Source organism: Emydura macquarii, unplaced genomic scaffold, assembly GCF_026122565.2.
Source record: "Emydura macquarii macquarii isolate MOO-44397 ecotype Brisbane River unplaced genomic scaffold, CSIRO-AGI_Emac_v2 contig_1451, whole genome shotgun sequence".
NCBI lineage: Eukaryota > Metazoa > Chordata > Testudines > Chelidae > Emydura > Emydura macquarii.
In genome coordinates, this window is record NW_027131588.1 from 25,018,442 (window position 1) to 25,045,795 (window position 27,354).

At 44.2% G+C, this 27,354-nt stretch overlaps 1 long non-coding RNA gene across 5 annotated transcripts in view; it reads left to right on the forward strand.

Annotated features, from left to right (window-relative positions):
- The window catches only part of LOC137156594 (uncharacterized), a 66,996-nt gene that overhangs the window by 15,006 nt on the left and 24,636 nt on the right, over positions 1–27,354 (forward strand). The window contains exons 3-6 of one of the 5 annotated variants that reach the window (XR_010920840.1): positions 6,738–6,908; positions 13,562–13,684; positions 15,625–15,831; positions 18,545–18,797. This is a non-coding gene — a long non-coding RNA (uncharacterized lncRNA). Of the gene's footprint in view, positions 1–6,737; positions 6,909–7,114; positions 7,302–13,561; positions 13,685–15,624; positions 15,869–18,544; positions 18,798–27,354 lie in introns of those variants that run through there. The other 4 variants (XR_010920837.1, XR_010920838.1, XR_010920839.1 and 1 more) reach the window with 4 other exon arrangements.

The following is a 27,354-nucleotide window of genomic DNA, read 5'->3' on the forward strand; positions in this document are numbered from 1 at the left end:
AAAATCTTTGTTGCAGTTGGTCAGATTCACCAGAGATTTCCACCATCAACACTCCAACTGTCCTCTTCTCTTGCTTCTTGTTAGAGGTCATTTGGAAAAACAGGGTCTGACCTAGGGCAATGAAACTGGGGGAAAGAACCATCATAATCTCAGCTGAGGACAAAAGATCATCACAGAGCCTTACCAAAGCATTGAGAGTGGTCGCTGAAAGGACAATATTGGTCCTTCGATGCCCCGCAGGGAATGCTCTGGATCCACTTAACCTGTGAGCTCAAACCATCCTAACTGGTGCTGACCGGACAGGAAGGTTGCTCTCCAACCTCAAAGAAACCATTTGGAGATGTGCCTTCACTTATTGGCTGAAGGCAGGTCTGAGGTTATGACCCAAGGTATGGACTCAACAAATGGCTATAAAATTATTCCTCCTAACGTAAAAAAATAGATTAGTTAAATTTTGGCAAAGTTAGAGGTGGGACAAAATTAAGCTTATAATGGAAAGTTAGTCACAGCCCTAACTCTAAAGAGACGGCCACCACTCATAATTCCTCTTCTTTGGTTTCTGAACCTTTTTAATGTGTTTGTTGTTAGGCTAAATTCTAGCTCCAGGCATGAAACTGGCAGGTGCACTCCCCACAAGTGAGTGCTAGTGCTGCATGAATCCTATCCTGGTTGCCCACAGTCATGTGAACTGTCCCCCCTGAGTAGCCAGAACAGGGATGTAGTGGAACGTGTGAACTCTAGCCCAGTCCTTAGAACCCCATCCAAGGACATCACTCAGCTTTAATCAGGATTGGAGTGGAGCTAGGATCAGGGTAGACAATGCCTGTCCTGCAGTTTCCTGGCCGTGGTTTTTTAGGGATGCATAAGTGTGTAGATCAAGCTAATGTATGACCTGCTATGCACATGGGCGCCCACCTGCACATGCTATTCTAGGCAGCATGGTCTCATGGATTGTGCATAGGTCTGGGACTCAGGAGGCCTGGTTCTCTTCCTGGCTCTGCCACTGACTTATCTTATGACCTAGGGCAAGTCACTTTGCCTCTTCTTCCGCCAGGCCTCTGTCTTGTCTGCTTAGAGTGTAAGCTTGTGGGGGCAGAGAATGTCTTTTACTGTATGTTTGTACAGTGCAATGGGGCCCTGATCCTGATTGGTGTCTTCTACATGCTATCATAATACAAACAATAATCACACTTCAGACTTAGCAATAATTTCTCTTAATGTTAGGCATTAATTTGCTTTAAAATACTTTCCCAAATGGGCATGTTACCAAGCAGCAAAATGTCCAGTGATTTCTGTTGCTATACACTGCACCTGGACAATGTATTTTTAGAATGAAGGCATGGATCAGAAAAAAGTCTTTCTAAACAAAAGACTTTCTTTCTTGATGATCTCGCTTGATATTACATTTTAAGAATTTAAAAGTAAAACTGCCCCCTTTGCAAGTTCATAGCTTTGTATTTGATCTCAGAGTATGCATTATTGATTTTGACTGTGAAAAAATATATAAAATGTCTCTGATGAAAATGCAAAGATTCAAAACACTTTCACTGCTTTTGAAATTAAAATAAATTTTGTATGCACTACCTTATGGGAGAACTAGGATTTGTTAAGTAGGTTAAGTAGTGGGAGGAATGTTAGAGGGAAAAAAAGTAGTATTTCATTGTAAAATAATTCTACAATTAAATGCAGAAAATACACTAATGCATCATTCCATGTAAGTACTCAGGAATCAGGCAAAGCTACAGTTAAGGTTGATCATTCAGTGGGAACTCTGCCCCTTTGTGTGAATGCATTGTGAAAACCTTTCATTTAATTACATGATCACCTGCTCGAGCTCAACAATACTCTTCAACTTCCCCATTTCCCAGTCTTGGAGCCATTATGCAGCCTCAAAGCTGTATCAACATAGGCTGGTGCAAGGCACTCACCTGTCTGCGGTTGGCCAGCTCAGAGGGCCAGGACTGCGGCACTAGTGGACAGGAGTGGGAAACAGTTTGTTCCCCCCATTGTTCCTGGACCCTTATGAAGGTGCATATAAGGAGAGGAGGGTGGGGAGAAGGTTCCTTATGTTGCCTTTCCAGCCCATGCCCTGGCCCTGGCTTGGGCTGTGCATTTGAGCTCCTCAGCCTTCCTGTTTCCCACCTGCATAGAACCCCAACACTTGGTCTCGGGGTGTCTCTACACTCCAATGAGAGACCTACGGCTGGCCCGGGCCAGCTGACTCAGGCGTGGGGGGCTCGGGCTAAGGGGCTGTTTAAGTGCAGTGTAGACATTCTGGCTTAGGCTGTGGCCTGGGCTTTGGGACCCTCCTACCTCACAGGATCCTAGAGCCTGGGCTGCGGCCTAAGCCTGGCTGTCTCTGCGCAGCAATTAAGCAGTCCCTTAGCCCGAGCCTAAGGCCTTGTCTACACTAGAAAGGTTTGTCGAGGGTAGTTACGGTGTGGATCAAAAAGCTCTGCAATTACAGCACTCATGCCCATCCACACAGCACTCATTTTGTCGTCAAAATGCGTCCACACTTGGCACTGTAGCATTGACCATGAGAGCAGTGTACTGTGGGCAGCTATCCCACCATGCAACTTGCCACCTTCTGCCAGTAGGACTTGTGGGAAAGGGGAGAGGAGTGCAGAGCAGCATGGGTGCTGGCACAGCATCCCATGGTGCATTGCGTTTTCGTCCCATCAGTCATTGCGTTGCTGGCAGCGATTTGCGCCATTTTTTTCAATGGCTCCCCGCTGTTTCCTGCACGCCCGCCATCTCTATCTGAAAAGAGACACTCTCCACTGTTGCTTTCAGCGTTCTGAACACATTGGAGCTGGTCGTGCAGTACATCCTGAGCTCCGAATCGGAACAGGAATCTGAGGAGCCTGACCTGCTGAGTGACGTGGACAAACAGCACCGCATTACTGTTGTCATTCATGGAGCATCTGCACATGCTGAACAGCTGCTTCTGGGTGCGTGAGACAAACACTTAGTGGTGGGATTGCATCGTTATGCAAGTCTGGAATGACGAGCAGTGGCTTCAGAACTTTCAAATGCACAAAGCCACTTTCATGGAACTCGGTGCAGAGCTGGCCCCTGCCTTGCAGCGCAAGGACATCAGAATAAGAGCTGCCCTCTTGGCGGAGAAGCGCGTGACAATCGCTGTGTGGAAGCTGGCAACTCCAGCCTGCTACTGGTCAGTTGCTAATCAGTTTGAAGTCAGCAAGTCCACCGTTGAAGCTGTGATCGCACATGTGCAGGGCCATTAATCGCATTCTGCACTCTGGGCAATGTGCGTGAAAGAGTGGATGGATTCGCCGCCATGGGATTCCCTAACTGTGGCGGCGTAATAGGTGGCACACATCCCGATTTTGTCCCCAGACCATTTCATGATGGAGTACATCAATAGGAAGGGCTACTTCTCTATGGTACTGCAGGCGCTTGTGGATCACCGGGGGCGTTTCACTGACCAACGCGGGTTGGTCAGGAAAGGTGCATGATGCTCGTATCTTCAGGAACACTGGCCTGTACAGGAAGCTACAAACAGGGACTTCCTTTCCAGACCAAAAGATTCCAATGGGGGATGTTGAGATGCCCGTAGTGATCCTAGGAGACCTAGCCAACCCACTAGTGCCATGGCTCATGAAGCTTTACACAGGCAAGCTGGAGAGCAGCAAGGAGCGCTTCAATAACAGACTGAGCAGGTGCCAAATGACTGTTGAATGTGCGTTTGGCAAGTTTAAAGGCACGCTGGAGGTGCCTTTATGGCACACTGGCCCTTAATGAGGACAATATTTCCGTGGTTATGGCTGCTTGCTGTCTGCTCCATAATTTATGTGAAGCTAAAGGTGAAAAGTTTGCCCCTGGTGGACTGCAGAGGCGGATTGTCTTGTATCTGCATATGAGCAGCCAGATGCCAGGGGTATTAGAGGAGCACGACGCTGGGCTGTATGGATAAGGGAGGCATCGAGAGCCCTTTTTGAAAATGAGAGCACATAACATGTTTTTAAACAGCGCTGTGCCATTCTGATTGCTATCCAGCTTTAGCTGTGTCAGTGGCAGGTGAAAATAGCATGTGCAACACAGAAATAAAGAGTGCTTATTGTTCTCAGAGCTTGTTTTATTATTAAACACAAATCCATTCACAACAAAAATAAAGTCCTGGAGAGGAGAAAGTAGTAGGAGGCAGTGCTAGCTATGACAGCTGCGTGTAAGTCCAGTTATCGTTCTCATAGCTGTCTAAAGGGGTGGAATGTAAGGGGTAGCGAGATGTTCCAGGAGTTTGGTAGGAATGTGTTTGGGGGAGTTGGTGGAGTGCTGGGAAAGAAGTTCTGCTGCAGCTGCAAAGTGAGAGGGGGCGGGAATGGGGGGCGAGCATGCATGAGCTGTCTGCAATGAGATTATTGTCTTTAGCAGCTCTGTCTACTCCGCCATGGCCTTGATCATTCAGTCATGGGCAGCCATGATCTGCTCCTGGTTCTCTTTCTATTCTTCTCTCTCCATCTTTTGAGATTCAGACATTGATTGTCTCCATGCCCTTTTCTCTTTTTTTGGCCGCCTCAGAGGACAGGAGGAGTTCCTGGAACATCTCCTCCGGGTCACTTCCTTATCAGTCAGAGGCAGTCTGCTGGCGTTGGGGCTTTGTTTGAAAAGGTCACATCTGTGTAAGAACAAGAAACAATGAACAAAAGCATTATTGTGGTTGCCCTAACACTATAGATGCATGATTATGAAACCCAATTCATTCCCACTGTCCCCTTGTGCAGAGTACAGCTCCTTGATCAGCCTGGGAATGGTGAGTTTGGGGGTGGGGGAGAAGATCATCCAATTGTGTCGAGGTTCTGGGTGAGTGGGTGCTTGCTTGGGGCATACATGCAGGTACGTAGAGGAAAAAATTTCAAATTGTGCCACCATTCTCCACAGGCAGGGGCCATAGAAGCTGATATCTCACTCCTGAGAGTCGGTATGGATGCTAGGATGCATCTCCTCCATGTGAGCAGCTTCAAACTGGGTCCCTATGCTGCACGCCTGTGTGCTGCTTTGGTCCCCGCGCAAGTGATTGCCGATTGACGCAGGAAAGTGTCCTACAGGGGAAGAAACAGAGCTGCTCTGTCGAGGAATCTTCAGCAGAAAATTGGAGAGTACCTTCAGGAAAGTTTCCTAGAGATCTCACTGGAGGATACCTGTGAAATCTCAGTGTGCATTAACATGCTTTTCAGTTGCACTGCCTAGATGTGCAAGAGAATGGGAAAGCACATGGAAACACAACTACTCTTGTGCATTTCTATCCCTTCAACTACCTTTATGTTTTAGCCAAGCTAATGACCCCCGTGCCTCCTGTATGCAAGCAGCATCAGCTTCCAAACACTTACCAGAGCTCCCCTCTCCGGCATCCTGAACGCCTGAGTTGAAGGGCTGGGGCTGGCTGTAACCTTCTGAGATTGAGAACAGCTCCTGACCCCCAACCTCAGCAAGGGAACTGCTCTCCGGTTCCAGGTCATCCTGCAGCTCCACTTCCTTATCGACGACCTCTTCATCAGGGTTGAGTCCGGTGTTCCCGGGGCTGCGGAGATGTCCACAGGTGTCTTGGGGGTGGATGTAGAGTCACCGCTGAGGACGGCTTCCAGTTCTTTGTAGAAGTGGCAGCTCGTTGGCTCTGTACCAGAGCGATGGTTTGCCTCCCTGACCTTCTGGTAGCTCTGCCATGGCTCCTTGATTTTCGCTCGGCGCAGCAGTGTGTCCTGCTCTTAGTCCTCCTCTGCTATGGCACGAGAAATCTGGCTGTATGTATCAAAGTTCCTTTGGCTTGAGTGGAGCTGAGGCTGCATGACTGACTCTTCCCAAATGCTGATCCGGTCCAGCAGCTCCGGAGTGCTCCGAGGGGGAGAGCATTTGGTGTGTGGCGCTCCGTGGTCATCTAGGAAGACGAGAAGCAAGCTCTCCATTCCAGCCAAGCAGGAAGTGGAATAAAAATGTCAAAACTTCCTGCAACTTTAAAGGGGGAGGGGCAGGTGGCTGCAGAGCAGCGGCATTCAAATGGATGTCCCGAGTGGTCAGGAGTGGCAGTGTGGGACACTTCTGGAGGCTATTTACCATGACATAACCATACAGCAGTGTGTACACTTACGCTTTTTCAATAAAAGTTGGGCGAAAAAAGCTCTCTGCCTCTCAGCGAGATGGTTTTATTTTGTCGAAAAAACAGGCCAGTTTTGTCAGCGGGGGCCTGATTGTGGTGTGTACAGGACTGTTTTATCGACAGAACTCTCTAGTGAAGACCAGGGCTTAGTCAGCTGGCAAGGACCAGCAGCGCGTTTTTTAACTGCAGTGTAGATACCCTGTGAGTTGTGATTCTCCCTATAGTGCATACAGATTTATAAAGGTTGTTCCTTGTCCATTTGCATTTTCAAGGTGGTGTGTATCTGCCGTCCTTATCAGCCAGTCTCTGCGTTAATTGAAATGGGAAGTGTTTCCGAGTAAGATCGCAAACATCTTTGTTATTCCTGTTACAAATCTGCAACCCACCCCTTTAGTTGACTCTTTTCCAGAGAGCTGAGTCCTTATGTACCTACAATATCTGCATGAAACTTTTCAATGTAGTTTATTGCCTTTCTTCTCCACCTCTTTCACTGGTTTATTAGACCCATTTTCATTCTGAGATCTTTCTAATCGTTATGTGGTAGAATTAGAGAGAGAATAAAGGCAAAGTGTACCTGATTTTTTTAAAAACATTTTTTTTTTCTGTAACGTCATCACAGATAATGCGGAGAGAACAAGAATACCTCTATCGAATTGAACATTTGTCAGTGGAGGAAGAAAGAAAGGAAATAGAGGGGAAAGAGGAGAGCATGACAAAATGAACTCATAGGCTCCGATTCAGGAAAACATTTCCAACTTTAAGCACATGCTTAAGCCTCATTCAAGTCCATGTGAGTTAAGAAAGTGATTACCGTTAAGTATATGCTCAATTACTGTCTTGTATAGGGATGGAGCTAAGCACACACTTAAGTGCTTTCCTGAATAATGGGCTGTTTGTGTCTCTTCCTTCCCTTCAGAGATAGTTGAGTGGGTACATTTACATGCCAACATTAATTTAGTTCTAATTTCTTATTTGCTTTTATCTCTCTGCTTTCAGAAGTCTGTTTTCCAGTCCCCATCCCCGTCCAGATGAGGCCTGGGTGATCACACAAACTCATTAAAAGAAATTGCAGAATATGAACGAGCTCTTTTGGGGGCCTTTGTTTTGTTTTGCTGCGCTTAGCTCCTGGGCCAGACAGGAATGTTATCAATAGCACCTGCAACACAGTTCTGTCCAATCACCACCTGATCTTTAATAGGCAAATGGAGAGGGCAAAAGAGAACCCCCTCCACTTGGCCCTTGAAAGTGTCCTAGTGGGTAAAGGCATTAGAGTAAGACTGGCTGTAGGTTCAATGCCCAGCTCCACCAACAGAGTCTTATGTAAACCTGAGCAAGTCACTTTGCCTCTGTTTTCCCTCCCACGCTTGTATGTTTAGGTTGCCCATACCCATACCCATAGGAAGGCACAACACCCAGCATAAAAGGGAGCTGATGGCTCTTGGGGCCTCTCAATGCGATACTAATACAGATGATCATTGAGAGAACTTGGAAGGATCCCCAGCAACCCTCTGCTTAACATCATTTGTAAGGATTTTTATTACATTCTCTGTTTTGAAGCATCTAACTGATCTGATTTTAATTAGTGATGAGGAAACAATTATTCCCATTCTCCTCACTGTAACCATATTGTCATCCCGATGCAGTAGGCATATTTATGATTATAATTTCAAACACATTTAAAACATTTGCTTTCTGTGTCACTGTGTACATTTTCTTTATTCTTTTCTTTTTTAAAAAAGAAGAAAATCTACCAGTGTGTATCTGAGCCTGTAGGAATTCAGCAATGCTGCTCTGATCTGGCTTCTGGGCTCATGCATTAGTTGTTTAGCACCATCTTGAATCTTCTAAAATATCCACGAATTATGCTTTTTCCTGTGGAGTGCTGGATGATTTAATTTGATTGGACCCCGGCAGGATTTAAAAGTCAAAAGAGCGAAAGGCTTTTCCCTCTTCCTTCAATCTTCTTTTTGCAAGAGTACACAATGTTCTTCTCCTTAGTGTTAGTACAGCTGTCAGGGAGGCAGGTGATTATCTCCCCCTTCTTTGTAGATTATTGAGCCCAGTTGAAAAGCAGTGTGCTCTGGTGGACTAGAACTCAGGACACCTGGGTATTAGTCCATCATTGACTTGCTGTATGACTTTGAGCAACTCACCCCACCTCTGTTTCCCCTCCCAGTGTTTATCCATCTTCAGGGCAGGGGTTTTTCTCTTACAATGTGTGCAGGACCTACGGGGCCTTGGTCGTGGTGGGAGCCTCTACGCAGCGTTGACTATAACAACAACATTCCCTTGGCTATCCAAGATACCTTGTCTTTGAATTTCATTATCACTGTCCTGTCTACTTGTCTGTCTCTCTATCTAAGCAGTTACACCACAGCAGTGTCTATTCAGTGTTGCATTTATTTCTGAATGCAGGGCATTCCATGGTCATTCTTATCTCTTACGGGGAGTGAGATCTGTAGCAGAGTTTGAGGTTTGATGAGCTTGTTCTATGATAATACCAGCTTCAGGTCGTCTTTTACAAAGGTTTCCCTTCTTTATGAAAGAGAGACTATCTCCTCCTCCTTCCCCTTCTGGTATCAGATTTGATCTTGTTCTGTCCTCCAGGACTTCCAGGCTTTTCTGGATCCTAGCAAGTACACTTTGATTTTACTGATTTGAGCTGGAGCTTCAGATTCCATCTCAACTGCCCCCGATTCATGTTGCACTGCAAAGCACTTTCTTGGAAGTCCACTGTACCAGCTCTGGAACTCTTTACCGGTTTAGACACAGAAGTAATTTGCTCCATAAGGAAATTGAGACCCTTCTGTGTTTTCCTGACAGCTGTGTTGCCCATGTGACCATACCTGCTCCATGTAAAAACACTTGGGTGCCTCCTGATTAAATCAATCCTGTCACCTTTGCTTTTTCTCTAAATTGGCTTCACTCTGTTCTTCAGAGTTGCCATATTTATACTGGGGAGATGGGACTGGGATTAGTGGTCAGAGTGACAGAGCCAGGTGGGTCACCTGACCTCCCAGTGCCTCTCTCCTTTAGTGCACTTACGCTTTGCAAACTATTCTGCCATGCATGCTAAGTCATAACTTAAATTCAAAGCCAGTTTTTCTCCAACCAGACACTTGCACTCGTCCATCATAGGGACTGTCTCAATGACTAGCATCAGTCTTCAGCTGTTTCTGCTTCAGTTCTGTCTACAGAGATAAAATAGACATCCAAAATACCTAAATATCCCATGTTCCTTTATTGTGAACAGGTACTTCACTGTACTGCATCTTAACTTCGCTTTCAAAAGCAGCTCCCCAGAAACAGATAATTCAGTGGCTTGCATAGCTAACCGGTTTAAAGGAAATCAAGCTGTTCTCTAACATGTGTATAATTCTCCATGAAACTATATTTTTCTTAGTCCATTGCAGTTAGCTTTCATTCGCTATGGGAGTTTGTGATTATGCAAAATAACCAGATCATGAATAGATTAGCATAATAGAGATTGCAACAATAGTGTTTTTTAACAGATCATTTAGTAGTGCTTTGATGTTTTTTAACAATCCTTAATGGTGCAGCATTAGAAGTAATCCCAAGCTTCTAAGTGCTCAGAAGTCAGGCCTAAAAAAACATAAAAGGTGCTGTCGTTACAGAAAAGATACTTATTGATCTTTGTCACTGAACTGCTAGGGTATTTCTCTCCATAATTCTCCTGAATAAATAATGGCATTTGACAAAACTCAATGCTGGCCAAGTTCGAAAGAGATCTTCTCAGAGAGGGAACATAAGCTAAAATGGAGTTTCACAGTTTTTAAATGAGCTATTAAAGGTGAGGGTTGCCAGTGGCAGATAGAGTGCTCTTCTACTGCATTCCTGCTGTATCTTCCATCTGAAACATGAGCTAACAGCTTCTTGCAGAGGCAACAGCCAGTCACTAGTGCACAAACATCTGAGAGGATGTGGAAATTGAAAAGTAAATCAGACCAGCACACTTTCTCAAGGTTAAGGGCTTGATTTACTGCTGAATTACTCCAGTTTTACAGTGGTGGAAATTCATTGAGTTACGCTAATTTAAAACTGAGGTAATTCATTGTTAGACCTGAAAATTCCAAGCAAAAAATCAGAATCTCTGCTATTTTCCCCAAGCCAGCAGGTCTCACACCCAGCCTCTTCCACTGGAGTCAGAAAATGCCCTTTGTGACCTGCTAGAGAATATTAATGATGCTAAAATAGATTTTAAAGCATTGTCACTACTGCACAGAGAGCCAGGACAAGCCTGTGCATCACTTACGACCTACTTCCGCCCTTAACATAGAGCTCAAAGGGTACTTAAGTGGTGCGTAGCCTTTGCCTTCACCCTGTACATGGAGTGAATGATACCCTTTAAGAACAAACTCCTTCAATGCAAATAATCAAGACAGGTGATTAAATAATGTAGTACACTTTCGTAAGTGATTGTCCGTGGTGCAGGTCTAGCTGCACCTCTCTAGTCTCTGAGTGCAGCCCCTTAGGTGTCAGGCCTTTTGCTTTTCTCTCTCCTGGAGTGAAATCATGAGATTCTCCTGTAGGCCTTCCTGGGGCCCTATGCATAACTAACAGTGTGAACCAAAGGCTGTGGACCAAAGTAGTCCTGGCTTTGGCAAAATAACAACACACTAGGTATTAGCTAACGCCAAGTAAGCACATTCCTGGGACTGGAGAGGATGATACAAAAGCACCCAGATCTCTCAAGTAACTACGTAAATGCATTCCTGAGATGGTACAGAACACACCAGACCTCAGAAGATAAGGATGACAGGACAGGATAATGGATAAGGATGTCTTGTTTGAACTAGTAGATACAAGAAGAAGAGTGGTAGCTAACAACAGCTGGCATGTAATACATAACTTGTTTTGTATCAATTTATAAAAGGAAAAGTCGTCAGAGGGGCAACTTTGTACTCACTGAGTGAAGTCTTTCAGACATCCCAGTGTGTCCTGGGTATCACCTGAACAGCTCCCCAACAACTGCCTGACCTCTGGACAGAGAAAGTCTTAACTGTTTCGATAGTCCTTCTGATCTGCTGGCTCCCAGCACTGGCAAACAGGTTTTGTAACTTGACTGGAGCCCAGAGGTAGCATCTTCATACTTAATAGCATTGTCTCTTAACATCTCTGAGGGGTAGGTGTGTGAGTGGGTGGGGCTTGTCTCCAGCAATTGCTTTGCTTCCTGCTTGTTTTTCCAGCAGCCTTATTGGTTTAACCCAATATAGTCCTACAATAAATATCCAGGATTTAACCCACTAGCATCATCTTCCTCAAACATGCATAGTCTCCTAAGGACCATTGTGCCAGCCAGAGTGACCATGGCATCGCACCAGGCATTGTGTAGTGAAGTTCCCTGATCTGGCTCAATCCTGCGAATCCACATCACTCTGGGGTGGCCCTGCAGGTGGTGCCAGGGTCAGGGCGTGCCCCCCTTCACATGTAAATGGAGAGTTTGAGAGCCAAAGAGCATGCAGTGCCGCTTTGGAATATAATGTGCAATTGAAGGAAGGCCAGATCTTTGCGAGGCTGTGACATTTTGCACAAAGTCAAACAACTTTATGCTCCGGTTTTGGTGCTGAGTACACATGGAGTGCCCCTAGCCACTCCAAGTCTGCCTGTAAGTGGGCCAGGTTTCTGACCCATAGAGCAATACAGGTAGTACATGGATTTGACAGATCCTGACCTTTTCTCTGTACAACAGTGTTTCTGTGCCCATAAGGAAGAGGTGGACTTCATGAAAGAGGCAGCAAGCCTATTCATTGAATTCATCTGGTTTGCTGCGACTGTGTACCTAGGCTGCAAGCTGAGTGCAGATGAACTTGTCATTGCTGTCCATGGAAGTTGACTCCCCTCCCCGCACTGGGGGTTATATGGTCATACAGTATTAATAAAGTGTGTGTGTGTGTGTGTTCATAAATGATTACAGAGTAGCTCCACATCTGTATTGCAATATCCTCTAATAAGAGAGCCTCTGGCACAGGAAGCCTAAAAGTAGTTCCGACGTAACCATGCTCTACATGGTTTCTGAAAACAACTGAAGCGCGTAAGGTATATTAAACCCAGTAAGAGATGCTGATTTTGTGCCTTTCAAATCAAATGGATATATTGTCAGTGCAGGTGCGAATAAAAGATTGTTGGGTCACGGAGTGGTCCTGGTGATTTTTAAAAACCCTGAACGTAGACCTTTGAGACTCTAAAGCAGAAAGGACTTTGGATAAGACACAGGAGCTGGATGATACCCTCCATACCCTGGATGTCAGACGAGCCATTGCATTTTATCTAGAAAGAAAAACCTATCAGGAAATCTCCCAAACTTTTTGTATCAATTGGTAAAAAAAAAATGTTTGGCTTCCGCTCCCAAGCATGGGGACCCTTTTGTTCACAATAAGGGAGGTACCACAAGCTTCGATGAGGTTCCAGCTCTTCTAACTCTTACATTGGCGACAGCCTTGAGGGATATTGCACCTTCTGCATGAGGGCTGGGAAGAGCAAGACCTGAAAGTGACCAGTACACCCCAGTATGTCCTCCAGCTCAGGGAATGTCTCAAGAAGCTGGGGAATTTTTCCTTATGAAAACCTGTTGGGGCACAACAGCTGCAAGAACAAACACATAACTGAGGTGCACACCTGTGACCTTCCAGTCTGGGGACTGGGGCTTGTTAGTGATTCCCAGCACAGAAACCAAGCTGCTAGCCAGATGACAAGGAACTTTTTTGAAGTGGTTCATCAGGTTGGTCCTTTTGACTATGGGTGAGCCTACTTGTGAGGCGCAAAGAAACGAGGCTGTCCCATATGAACCTCTTAAAGTCTTGGAAAACCAGGGAAGGGATGTTAATAACTCCTTAACTGCCAGAGCTGGAACTGGGGCCTCAAGAACCCATTCACCAAGAGATAGCACTCGTGCAGATGGGTGCCTGTCTCCAAGGGGAAGCTAGAGAGGTAGAGCCTACTACAGCATTCAGTGCCATTCTGTAAAGTGATACCCAATGCCCCACGTACATTACATAGACAGCCAGCGTATCTGTGTGTTGGCATCCCTACAGCGGCAGAGTAAAGTGTGTGGATAGGCACCAGTAGTGGGCAATGGGCAAATGAGAGAATGGAGCAGAGTCCAACATGGTATGTGGGGTGAGGGGAGAGTTAAGAGCAAACACCAAAGAAGTGCAGAGAGAAAGGGGAAGTTACTCCAGTCTGGGGGGCAAATCTTGTTTTTCTCACAGAGAAAAACTGGAAAGAAAAGATTAAAAGGCGAAGAGGGTGGGTAGGGTTAGGATGTCAGGGGAAGGAACCACAGAGAATTAAAGAGGAACAGGGAGACAATGGGGGGAGGGGTTTAAAATGCCAACATAAAGAAAAAACAGGAACAGATGCACACAACTTTTAGAGCTGTGATTTTTTTTTATTATTTATGTTCTTTGTTTTTTTTACTGACAGCCATTCTAGAACTCTGTAAGTCTGTTGGGAAAGGAGCACTGTTGGAAAATGTAGTTGTTGTCATACTGCTGGGTACAATCACTGTTGCAAATATGGAGCTAAAGATATATGTCACAGTGGCAGGTAATTTTTTTCTCTGAATTGAATTTCCCTAGGATGAAGGGGGAGGTTCCAGAATAATTTTAAAAATTGGGGGGAAAGGAAGGGGACGTAGTGGGGCTTGGAACAAATCGTTAAAGAGGGAAACTGAAAGGAAGATGGGCAATAATTTGAGATCAGGAAGACCAACCTCCACGAGCACCAAGAGGGAAGGAGAGCAAAGCTGATGCAAGAATCAATGAGGAATAAGAGGACAACTAAGGAGAAAGGAGTTAAAATGTAGATAGAAGAAACATGAATAAAAATTGGGAGTTCTTTAAGAAGAGTTTATTAGATGGCCAAAAAGCCATGATTCCACAATTTAGAAAGTGTACAACTTTGGCTAAAAGCCTATTATGGTTCAGGGGTGAAGTGAAATCAGCAATTACAAATTTAAAAAAAGCAATAAATATCAAATGGGGGAAAATGGAAATAGATGGCTATCAATGTAAATTAGAAGTTATGGAGTGTAGAAATTTGATAAGGGAGGCTAACATGATCAGGGAAAAATTCATGGCTGGTAAAGCTAATTGGAGTTTACGTGTGTTAGGAACAAAAGAAACCCCAGCAGAGGTATAAGCCCATTACTAGATGGAGATGGTAAAATTGTTTGATGATGCAAAAAAGCAGAATTTCAATAAATATTTCTGTTCTGTATTCGGAAAGAAGCAGGATGATGTGCTCATATCACAAGAGGATGATGAAATATTTTCCATCCATTAGCAACTAAGCAGGATGTTGAAAAAAATCTAATAGGGATAAATGTATTTAAATCAGCATGCCCAGATAACTTGTACTCAAGAGTCCTATAAGAGTTGACTGAGGAGACCTCTGGCCTGATGGTGTTGATTTTTAATAAATTGTGGAATAGTGGGGAAAATATTCCAGAATAATTGGAATTGGCACAAGATTAGCACTCTTCAAAAGGGCAAGCAAGTTGACCTGGGTAAGTATAGGCCTGTTAGCCTGATATCAATCCCAGGCAAAATAATGAAAAAGCTGATACAGGAATAAATTTAATAAAGAATTAAAGGATGGGAATATAATTAATGCCAGTTAGTTAATGCCAGTAACGTGGTTTTATGGAAAATAGGTCTTGCCATTCTTTGATGAGATTGCAAACTTGATTGATAAAGGTAACTGCATAGATTGAGACATTTAGACTTTTGTAAGGCATTTGACTTAGTACTGCATGGCATTCTGATTAAAAATTAGGACTATACAATATCAATAGGGCACATGTTAAATGGATTTAAAACTGGCTAATTGACAATAATTGTCAAAAAGGAATAATTGAATAAGGACTTTTTAAATAGGGTTCTGCAGGGATCAGTACTAGGCCTGATGCTATTAAACATTTTCATCGGTGGTCTGAAAGTAAATATAAAATCACGGCTGATAAAATTTGCGGCTGACACAAAGATTGGCGGAATGGTAAGTAAGGCTGACTTTCACCATATAGGCATGCTTTCCTTATGCAGTCAAATAGGAAGAATCTTTGAGGCCATATTTGAAACACACCCAGTAAGTGGTCCTGCCACATCTTATGCCACACCCATAACTCTGGGATCTGAGTGCTGGCTAATAGTTGGCCAACTCGTGCCCCCATATTGCTACATAGGTGTGAATTGTGCAGCTACATGTACAGTGCCTGTCTTGCTATTTCAGTTGGCCAATGAGATTACAGGTTTAAAATGGCATTTAAATAACTCCTATAAGGAAAGTGGAGTTGTGTACATGTTTAACTATATACTTTTTTCCTCCTCTTGGCAGGCCTAAATGAAGACATTGAACAATTTTACAAAATAAAGAGGAATGTAGCTTTAAATTGTCAAAAATAATTCTTTCTGCTAAGTTAATGTAATGTCATAGCAACTGCCTTTTTTTTTTTTTTTTTCTGATTCTCCCTTCCCTTTGTCCCTCAGGTACTAGTGACTCAGAGTGGAAACTTATAAAATATGAAGAAGAACATGCAAAGACTCTCAAGAATAAACATAATTATTTCCTGACAAAACTGCACACTGACAATTATTGAGCAATGGCATGAAATGATGAAGATATAGAAATACTAAAAATGGAACTGACGTGATCATCAGACTCCTACATAAATCAGCAGAGCAAGAGCTTCACAAGTAAGGATCTCAGCAAAACTCCCTTCCCTAGCAACTGGTGGGTTCTATTTTGTGGTGAGATGGAATGTTTATGACACGGGATGGGGATAGCGGCTGCGGTTTCTTGATATAAGGAGCTTGTTGCTTTTGGTGGGTGGATGTATTACTTAGTCTTTAGTAGCTGGATTTTCAAAAGGGTTCTGCCTTCATAGCTGGGGGCAGGTTTTCAGAAAAGCTCAGTTCCCATTAGGCACTTCTGAGAAGTGATCAGATTTTCTGAAGTGCTGGGCCTACAGCCACACCCATTGTTCTCTTCTGCTTGACATTCTGTCATCCCTGGGCTTTCAGGACTCAGTCCTCTCCTGGTTCTCCTCCTGCCTCTCGGGTTGCTCCTTCACTGTCTACTTCTCCTTCTGCATTGTCCTTCTTGGTGGTGGTCCCTTATAAGACTTCATCCTTGGTCCACTTCTTCTTCTACAACCAATCTCTGGGTGATCTCATCTGCAAGCATGGCATTAGTTCTCTTTATGTTGCTGACTCAGAAATCTGCCTCTCTACTCTGAACCTGTCACCCTCCATCCAGACTAAAATCTCGGCCTGTCTCTCTGACGTCCCCTTGTGTCCAGCAGTTCACAGAAACTTAACACGGCCAGAAAGGACCACCTCATACTTCCTCCACAGCCTTTCCCATGTGACCCAGTCCCTCTTTGATTCTTACTAAATTCTTGGCCTCAATCACCCTTGTCTCTTTCTCTGTCACAGCAGACTGTGTGACTATTCGCCATGCTGCTTAAACATTTAATCTCAGCTTCTCCTTTGACCTGCACATCCAGGCTATGTAAAAAATTGTGCCACTTCTTCTTGCCCAGCATCTCCAAGACCCAGCCTTTTTTCTCTGCCCATGCAATCAAAATTCATGTCCAGACACTAAGCATCATCTTGCACCTTGACTACTGAAATCTCCTCCTCTCTAGTCTCAATCCCTGCAAATTTTGCTCCCTTCTCCCTTTCCTCCCCCACCCCCACCAGGTCATTCAACATGCTGCTGCTAGATCATCCTCCAGTAAACTGATAGTCTTTTGTTTAAAATCCTATTCTTTTTGTTGCCCTGTTTATTTCTCCCACCCCTGCCCTCTTGTTTCTCATCCACCTGGTATGGCTTCTCTCTTAAGACTTGTTTACATGGGGACACTCATGAAAATTTATATCAATTAAATTAAAGGTGTGAATTCAAAGTGTATTAGTTAAACCTCATTAAACCCTGCATGGATGCTTTTTACTCAGAATTAAAGTGGCCTTAATTTGGTTTATTTTAATTCAGTTTTAGAAAGAGAGTTAAAATAGAATTACAGTCACTTTAATTCTGAATAAGAACGCCCACATGAAAAGTTCCAGAGGGGTAGCCGTGGTTTAATGGGGTTTAATGAATCCACTTTAAATTCACACCTTTAGTTAATGTGAATTCACTTGCAAGAGTGTCCACATGTAGACAAGCCTTAGACTGCAAACTCTTCGAGGCAAGGACTATCATTCACTATGTGTTTGTACAGCTGCTAACACAATGGGATCCTGACCTTGTTGAGGCCTCTTGACGTTACCACTGTATAAGGACAGTAGAGTTACAAATGTGTAGTTTACATGTACATAGAGTTCAGCTGAGCTCTCTTGACATTGGCATGTCTCTCAGAAACCTTGGGAAATGGGGTATTTCCTGGGAAATGGGGAGGACCAGCTCAGAATGTAGAAGGGCTAAAATAAAACTCATTGAATATCTGTTTAAATGTGTGATAGTCACAGCAATCCAGCACTGCAGAAATCTAGCCTATTTCTATCACTGGGTCCTGCAGATGCTGCCAAGGCAGACTCCCCACAAAGCAAGTCAGCCACGCTTTGAATGTGACAGGACTTTAATCTCCACCGCCAAAAATGAACAACTGCCCAGAAAGAAAGAGATCTGGTATATCCGTAGCACCTGTCCTTGGGCAAATTGTAATCATGCCTTCTGTGCAATCACAACATTTCATTATGCTGCTGGCACTCATCCTCATGACAGCACTTCCAAAGGCTCCTCATGTACTTTGCTATCCAAGAATTGTTCAGTATAATTCTCTGATCATATGCTAAAGATGGGCCCAGACCAAAACCCTTTATCTGAGCAGTGCCAAATGTGGAGGAAGTTTGGATGCACATCCAGTTTCAAACTTGGCAGCTGGCTTCTATGTCAGGCTGAACTGTAACTCTTGCTAGGAAAGTCTCAAACTTTGCAGCTCAGGCACTCCTCTATCCTGCACACTGAGAAAGTATTAGAGCAGGAGTACTGTGGCCTGGACTCCATTTTAAAGAGCAGGAGCGGCCCTGACCCCGTTCTAACACCCAGGTTTGGGTCTTTCGGAACTCTGAAATTTTGACTTCTCTGTTTTTGCCTGAAGGTGATTTTTTCTTTTTTGAAAGGTAGGAACAAAAACATTTCAGCCATGTCTGAGTTCAAGGACAATGATAAATATATTTTTAACAATACAGGAAATCTTCCTGTGAGATTTTTTAACAGATCTACAGATGAAATGGTGGGGGTAGAGAGCTGAAATTAGGCCTCATTGAGGAGACCTGCCTTGGAGATTTTCCAGTGAAATTTTGTTTTTAATTGGGCTAGGTTATGACCCATGCCCAGTACATTTTGCCTGGGCTTTTACCCATATTTATTAAGAACCCAATTCTGCTATTCATTTGCACACAGATGCAGTGCCAAAGTGTGCAGCTAATGATGGTGGCTTTGTGTGTGGCTAACTTAACTACATATTGAATAGTATACTGAAGATGTGAAGACGGTGGAAAGCCCTGCTCTGCATTTGGGAGATTCTCCAGGGAGCACCTCGCTCTTGATGCATCTTATTTATATTTTGTATCATCATAGTGCCTTAATCGGTACCCCACTCCTAATGCTCAGCCCCTCCTAAAGTGCACAGAATAAATTCTGCTGCAAGTGTCTAGTTAAATAGTTCCTGGAAACGGAATTTACACACCATGTGTAGGTAATGAGATCTGCACTGCACATGAGTGGAGATCTGCTGGGTTAAGGGTGGAGTCCTCTGATCTTTATTGGTTGGCCGGGGGGGAAAATCTCATGTCTCTTTCTCTCCTTCCAGAATCTAAGTATATATAGAAATCATGGGCATATTTGCTTACACTCTGGTATAGTTTCATCTCATGTAGTTTAAAAGAAGTCACAAAGGGAGAAAATAGGAGGTATTTTCCTCTGATGCTAAGAGACGCAGGTTAGAGGATTTGTTCTCCAAAAGCCCTCTGTGTCTGAGGTCCGAGTGTGACAAACTATAATTAACATGTGCAAGGAATTAAAGTGAGCTTTGAAAATGATGTTTTCTATTTTACATTAAATAAGAATAGGGCCTGCACATAATCAAAAACAAGCACTTACCTGCTATTTATTTTCTTTGAGTTTACAGAAGCTGTAGTTTGCTTAAGTGGTGAGAAAAAAGCTGTTTGAAAGCGGTTCAGTGCCTCCAAACGAGAATATGCATTGGAAAGGACACATTTGCTAATGAGCAAAATGTTCTTGGTCAGTGTGCAAAGGTAAACCCAATGCCTTCCCTACTTCCCCAGCAAGGCATTCCCAGTCTGATTCTTTTGCGTGTGCATTTGGGAAGGGGGAGGGAGAGCACTAACCTAGGAATGGGATGTGTTTCAGTTGCACATGGCATTTCACGTCTACTTCTAGGAAAGATTGCTCTGTTGTGTTCAAAGGTCAGTTCTAGTAACCAGCATCCAACCTCCTGAGTATCTCAGCACACTGAGGAAATTCAACAGGAGGAAAGGGAAGTGGAAGTTTCGCAGGCAGCAGTAGAATTTCCAGCCCTAATGTGCACCCCTGGGACTGAATTGAGGAGTAGGAAACAAGTTATTGATGTTTCTCCTTTGTCCTCCAGCCCACATCACCTTGGCAGTCTTTCAATAGTTGGGGCGGATACTAGAAGACCCAGCTGTTCTTCAGGGTGGGGATTTAGCTTCTGCAGGGTTTTGCTTGCAGTTCCCTCTGGTCTCTCTCCTTTTTCATTTCTGGCATCACTCTGGGGAAAAAACAAAGGCATAATAGCCATTACCCACATTGTGGAAGATCCAGCTCTCAGTCTAATTTAATACGTATGTAATGATGCTTTTCCTCTATACCCTTCTTCCCTTCCTTTCCTGAACAGGTGCAGGGCTTTTTGTTGGTCAGAGGAGCTGCCTCCCACACTCTGTATCCCTTGTTTAGCTGTAAGCATACCTTGAACTCTTTGTATTCCTTCTGAATATAAACTGTGCTGTGTGGCTTGTGAACCTTCATGCTAGACCTTCACTAAGATTTCTCTGTATTCCTGATCAAAGACACCTGCCACGTTAGCGGTGTGCATAAACATGTAACATAAAATCTGTGGCCAAAAGGGGTCAAATCAGTGCTTAATTTGTGCCGGGACTTCCTAGGGCTGAAAGCAGGTAAAATATTCTTCCTTATCTTTGGCTAACAATGTGTCCTGCTGGTAGGAGTGAGAAGTTTAACCCTCAGTCCAGCGTTTCATAGTCTCCAGTATTAGGCTATTGTTTTGTCACAAAAGTAAAGATCTTTCTGAAAAAACACTGCATGGTGAGTATTGCCAAGATCTTCAGCAGTTATGGGCACAGTCATTCATTTGAGTATTGGACATCAGTGGCCTAGTCTTTATGGCACTGTAAGCTTCTCCTAAATAGCTGTCTACCCTGGAAGCTAGAGAGCAGCAAAACCCCCTTTGGAAATTTCAGTTAGACAACTCCAGTGATGATCATCACATCCATCCCCATTAGTCTGTTCTCTGCCACCTATCTGTAGGCTTGAGTTGCTTTGCTCCTGCAAAAAGACAGTCCATTAGATGGACGAGTTCTTTTCTGCTGACCTGTAGAAAGAGACGGAAAGCATCAATGCCACGTTTTCATTACGAGACAATGGTCTGTGATTGAAGCCCTCCACAGTGTGTCCCATCCCCAGTGGGTGTATCTCTTTTAATGTCTGGTCAAATGGCCAACCAGAGCTAGGACACGTGGCAGGGTCCAGTTAAGCTTTGTGCGCCCACTTCATTTTATTCAGTGTGTTTTTCCTGCAGCTGGATGAGTGGGATAATGTAGAGCTGGGGCTAGGGGTCGGCGATTAAGTTTAATTTGAACCATATTTTTTCACTGCTGACTTTTGATGTGTGACAACCATAGATGGATTTGGGATTAGAAATGGGGGCTTTCCTCCAAGCCATTACTTGTGAGGCATACAATGACTTCTGCCTTCTAACCATGGCTGCACAGTAGATAGCTTTTAGACATAGAATGAGCATTGCACTGGAATCTTTTTTTAAACTATGAGAATCTCAAAAGCTTTCGTCACATGCTTCTAATGGGGGCAAACTCTGCGACCATCCAGAAAAGTCCTCCTCAGCTTTCCTTTTCTGGGCCAAATGTGCACGATCTCATGAAGAAAACGGTTGAAGCAGTCAATGGGAGTGTGCCTGGAGTCCCTCAGTGATGTATTGTGTATTGCTATCAAAGAATGCTCCTCATGCGAGTCCTAGTGAAGCAATGCCGACATTCCAGCTGCTTTTGGATGTTCTCAGCCATGCCTGTGGTGGATGAAATGTTCAGCGTGGAGCACTGCCCTTTTCTGCTGTGTGTGTCAAAGCCAGTATCTTTGCGTAGTGATGGTGGTGCTGCTGCCAAGGCCAGGAATGGTGCTAGAAATAAGACCACTTCACTTCCCTGAGGCTCAAAGTGAGATCAGTGTGATCGTAGAGAGAGAAAAGGAGAGACGGGCAAACATTTGGCTGCTTGCGCACATCAGTGTTAAATGTACAGTGTTTCCCTCTGCTTCTCACTAAGCATCTCTCATTTTACTCACTAAGTTATAGATGAGGCAAAGCAATGGGGGCGGGGGTGTGGGGGGAACATTTTCCGCCTCAAAGGAAATAGCATGGCTGGATATGCTTCTTTGGAACCTAATTTTCTGGTTAATGGGCTATGGCTGGAGATCAAGGGTGATCATTTCTGTTACTCTGCAGATGATAGTGTGTTGGATTATTCAGAGAATATGAAACTTTCTTGTGGGAAATAGAAAGGGAAAGAGAACTTTCCTACCTCCTATTCTTTGTCTTTTGCCAGGTAGTTACTGTATGAGGGGTGAGGAGTCGTAGCAGCTCTTATGCATGGTGACAGTGATACAGAAATTACTGCTGTGGAATCTGTTGGAAAACAAGAGGGAGTCCCTCTTCGCCTAGCCTCTTCCTCTTTGTCACATATCTGTGCTGCTCTTTGCCATGCAGAAGTAGGAGTACAGAGACAGTTTTTCCAAAGAAACAGGGTCCAGCAATGACGGCTCCATTGAACTGCTACCACATTATACCTCTGATGCCCCGTTTTCCCTCTGCTTTAATTTGTGTGTTTTTGCAATGAATGCTAACTCTGGGATGTGGCATGGAGCATCCCAGTGCTCCAGACAATGGTACCTAATGCCTCTTGCCAAACACCGTTCCTCTAACTCTGGTTTAGTACCACTGCCTCAGTTGGCTTTGAAACCTGGTCTCATCTTATGCTGTGTTCTCCTGGCACTGTCATGATGGAGTGGAACTTCCCAGCCCTGGCTTCAGCCATCTGGTTGGGAGAATGTTTTTACATCTTCCATGGTGGGAAGATTATACTTTTTCCCTCCCTTACTGCTTCATTGAGCCTATTTAAATCCATGCACGTACAGACGTGTGTTGGAGCTCATACGGCATGTCCCCCGGTTTCAGTAGAATTCTCACTGGTTCTCCTTTGAACAGGTCACTTTACCAAACCCTGACTCAACTTCCTCTGTGTTTCAACAAAGCCCACCTTAAAGGCTGTGATTCAGCCTAAGAGGTTACATGTGCTGGTCCCATTAATGACAAAGATGTCCAACTCATGCTCCCTGCCTTTGTAGCTAGTACAGGCTTTGAATTGGCTTCCAGCATGTTAGTAAGCACTGTCTGGGGGCTTTTCCAGTGTAGAGCTAGTGCTCATCTTCTTAAATCGCTTTACAAATTACAGTCACGTATGCCCCCAAATTAATTGACATTTCATAGTATTGTAAATCTTGAGGCTGACAGTCCATGCCTGTCTTTGGACACAGGTGCCATGGGACAGGTGTCACTCACCCTGCTTGGAGACACACTCTGATTCTTTTGTTTCAGCACACATACTCTGAGTATCCTTTTTTCTTGCCTTTTCTGCACATGCTTCTGCTGGCTGGGCAGGCTTCATCCCCCTATATTCTACCTTGCCACATTTCTGCAGGGCTTGCCTTTTTTCCCTAAGGAGACGTTTCTTTCTTGTTTGTTGCAATATGCTGCCACTGCTTTCCTGCTGGATGACTTCCATTTTCACTAGTTCAGACTGCCTTGCCAACTGCACCTATTCCAGAGGTAGCTCACTCACAACGATGCACGTTTTTTGAAAATTTCTTGCTTAAAATCCCAGCTACTGGATAATCTCTCAGGGGCTCTTCCTTACCAAACCCAAGTTACAAAGGCATCTATGCTTTTTCCTGGATTTTGTGTGTGTGTGTGTGTGTGTGTGTGTGTGTGTGTGTGTGTGTGTGTGTGAGAGAGAGTGAGTGACGTTCCTTTTGGAATGAAATCGTCATCAAACTTTTAAGCACTAGGTCATACTTATGGCTGACCACTAATTAAGGAAGTTTAGAAAGAAACTTTCCCAGTGAGAAGTCCAATGGGCAGATTATTCCATAATAGAAGCTTCTCCGAGAGCCCTCCCCGTCTGTTACAGTTTTAAAGAATCAGTGCACACATCCTCACGGCCCATTTATCGGCTTCCCTCATTAATCTCTCCTTGCTTTCTCCCATGCTGTTCCTTTCCAGCCTCAAACTGCTTTTCGTTCAAATAACTCCGAAGTCCTACCTCTACTGTGATGCCAAAAAGAAACCCGCTAAGCAGCGTTGGCTAGTTTGAACAGCATGGGTTAGCTGATCATATTTATGAAAGAAAAGATACTGTCAGATGAGTCAAAGTTGGTGATATGCGTATAGCTAACTAATGTGATAATGGGATCGCCTTGTTGCTCTACTTCCCTCCTGTTGTTTTGAAACAAGACGAGTGAGTTGAATAGTTCGATTGTAAGGAACATGCCTTCCCATGTGTTCGAGCGGCATCCAGAATTCCAGACCAGCGAGTCCCCTGTCCTGAAAGGGACATCTGAGTGATGCTATTATACAAATAAGCCAATGTCTTTTCTGTACTGGGACCTCTCGGGGATCCTCCTCCCATTCAGTATTATTGGAAGGACAGGGTAGTTGTGACCTCCCAATTGCAGAATCCCATAACAAGGGCTGAGAGCTCATCACTAAAGGTCCCAGGTTATTTGCAGTCCCATCACAGCAACTCAGGACTGGACTTGGGAACAGTCGTTACCACGGGTGCCTTGATGTTTGGGAAGAACACTCCCCCAAGCCAGCTGTCCGCTCCGGGAATGCTGTCATCCAGGCTATGACTATTGGCACCAGGGCCACTGCAAGTTCCCTGTCAATCCCTGCCTGCAGCTGAGTCAGCCCCTCTGCTGAGCAGCCGTTATGACCTCCAACCACAAAGCGGAGTAGCTTGAGAAGCAGTATGATCTACTGCCGTGTTTCTCAACCTTTTTGATACCAGGGACCGGCTTGCTGCCTTCCTAAGCTGTGTCAGGGAGATCTCAGGGAGCAGCACCGGTCCATGGACCGGTTGTTGAGAAACACTGATCAATCACACTCCACAAGGGACTGAGAGCAAGGCTGTGATCCCAGCTGTGACACATGCTCACTCTGTCTCTGTCAAGTCACATAGGCCATAATTTTCAAGCTTTGGATGTCTATAATTAGGCACCTAAATGTAGAGGTGATGAGCGCCCCCTGCTCCTATTGACTTCTGTGGGAGCTGCAGGTGCTCAACACCTCTGAAAAATCTGAAGATGCTTTCAGTGAGATACTTAATTCTTGATTTAGGTGCCTAATTTTATGCACCCGCGTTTGAAAATTTTCCCGTCAACCTCTCCATGCCTTATTTTGCACTCCTACAAATGGGTGTAATACTGCGCTACCTCATAGGGAAGCTGTAATAGTTAAATAACTAATGTCTGCAATGTGCTGGATAAGACTCCGAAGTCATCCACCTGCGCACAGACCCCCTCCAGTGAGTGGCTAGGTACCTCCCCTCCCCCAAGCACTCCATCTTGTTTGGACAACATACACGTAGGGTGGAATTTTCTAGTTTGTATCTCTGCAGTGCAGTATTCATGAAGGAGGTCAGACTAGATAATCATATTGGTCCCTTCTGACCTTAAAGTCTATGGGTCTGAGTCCATAAAGAGGACAATGATCAATTATTCTCCATGTTCACTGAAAGTAGGACACAAGAACATAAGAATAAGTCATAATGGGTCAGACCAATGGTGCATTTAGCCCAGTACCCTGTCTCCTGACAGTGGCCAATGCCAGGACAAGAAGTAATGGGCTTAATCTGCAACATAGGGGATTTAAGTTAGACATTAGGAAAAGCTTTCTAATTATAAGGGTAGTTAAGTTCTGAAATACACTCCTAAGAGAGGTTGTGGAATCCCCATCATTGTTCCTTTCAAGGTCCCTTCCAGTCCTACATTTCTATGGTTCTATATAATGCTCAATACCATAGTTTCTGAACATCTCACAATCTTTGATGTATTGATTATCACAACCCCCTTGTGAGGTGGGGAGGAGCTGTTATCTCCATTTGTAAACTGAGGCGTAGAAAGACCAAGTGACTTGCCCAAGGAAGCCTGTGATAGAACAGAGAATTGAGCCCAGCTCGCCCAAGTCCCCAGCTCGGACCCATACCACTAAACCATTCTTCCAAATTGGGAAGGCCAAATCCTGAGAGGTGTTTGCCCTGTGGCGCTCCCAGTAAATAGTGTGAAGGGCGGGTGCCTCAGGCCTCTTGTTGTTTGTAATCTGATTACAGTGAGATGCTTGGATAAATGACCATATCCAATGTTGCATTTTCTCATGTTCAGCAGCAACCAAAGCCAACTGCACAGGTTGGATTTCAAACATGCTACAATAAGCGCTAAGCCATCCGTACGTCCCCGAAAGCACAGAGCAGCTGTTGTGACCGAATCCTTTTTCAGCTTTGTAGTTAGAGTGTCACAAACACGTTGCCAGAACTAATGAATATTTCAGCAGAAATCACACACCCGAAGAAATTATCTCACAACCGGTCTGCTGGTGCCAACTCGTGCTGCTGATGTCATTGCCCTGTAGGTTCCCTTCAAGGCACAGCACAGACGGGAGCAAAAACCCCTTCATCCCAATGGGCTGTGGATTGTGCAAAGTCTAAAGGCGAATAGATGGCTGTGCCCTTTCCTCCCTAGCCACTACACCCTCTCTGCAGCCCGTGTATGCTCACTGTAATTCACAGTAAGATTTAGTCCACGTGGAGTCAAGTTCTCCCCTGAGATACACATGCAAAACTCCCGCTGGAATCAGGTGGGAGTTGCATGTTGTAATTTAGGGAAGAATTTAGTCCCATGAGTTAATTTTATAATTGCCAACGTCAAATTCTGGCAACAGATTCACAGATGTGTCTCCCGAAATACAAACACCATCAACTATTTAATTTAATTGAAGAGCTGCAGGATTTTGCCATAGTCCTAAGGAGTGCTAGGCTCCATCTCGTCTAACAGTGGAGCTCCAAGAGGACGGTGATGTGGAAGCCTTTGACACACAGTGCTTTTTGATTTCTGTAGGGCACTTATCTTTATTCAGTTTCAGGAGTGTAAGTTATCTAGTGCACAGGGTCGTGTATGACCCCTCGAGTGGTGCTGACTGTGTTCTATGTTTTAAACGCAGTCAGAAACCAGCCAGGGCAGCCACATGTATGTAGCTAAGCCTGGCTTCTTTGTGTGTATTTAGTTAACACTGTTATTTGGGACCCAACTGTGCCCACGTGGCTGCTTTATTTGTTGTTGTTTGTTTGTTGTGTAACACAACCATAACAACACAAGTTATTCTTGCTCTTTTGTTGAAATAACTCAATCTGAACAAATGAGTAGCCATTAAATGGTCAGTTAATACACCACAGGAATTTGAACCAGTTGCCAACTTTAAAGAAGTGTTAATGTTTCTCCAACGTGTTGATTATGTCCAATATTTGTAATTATTTATGGAAGGGGTTAAACTGTTTTAACAGAAAAAGTATATCAGGCTTGCTGTGGGGGGAAAAGCTGGGCAAATAATTTATAGCAAGAAGTTATTTAATTAATTGTCTGGAAGCAGCTTAATTGTTTTGAATTTGTTATTTGTTATTAACAATTATTTGCCAAATAATTTCTGTGAATTATTTTTGGCCTGTAAATTGTTCATTGTGAGTAGTTGGTATTAACAATTAGAGCTGTACTGGCTAAATTGGATTGGTTACATAGGGGACATTGTATGTTCCTGTTCCCTTTTATTCTTAGAATCAGGCTGCAGTGCAAATTATGAGTTCAAAATGAACTTT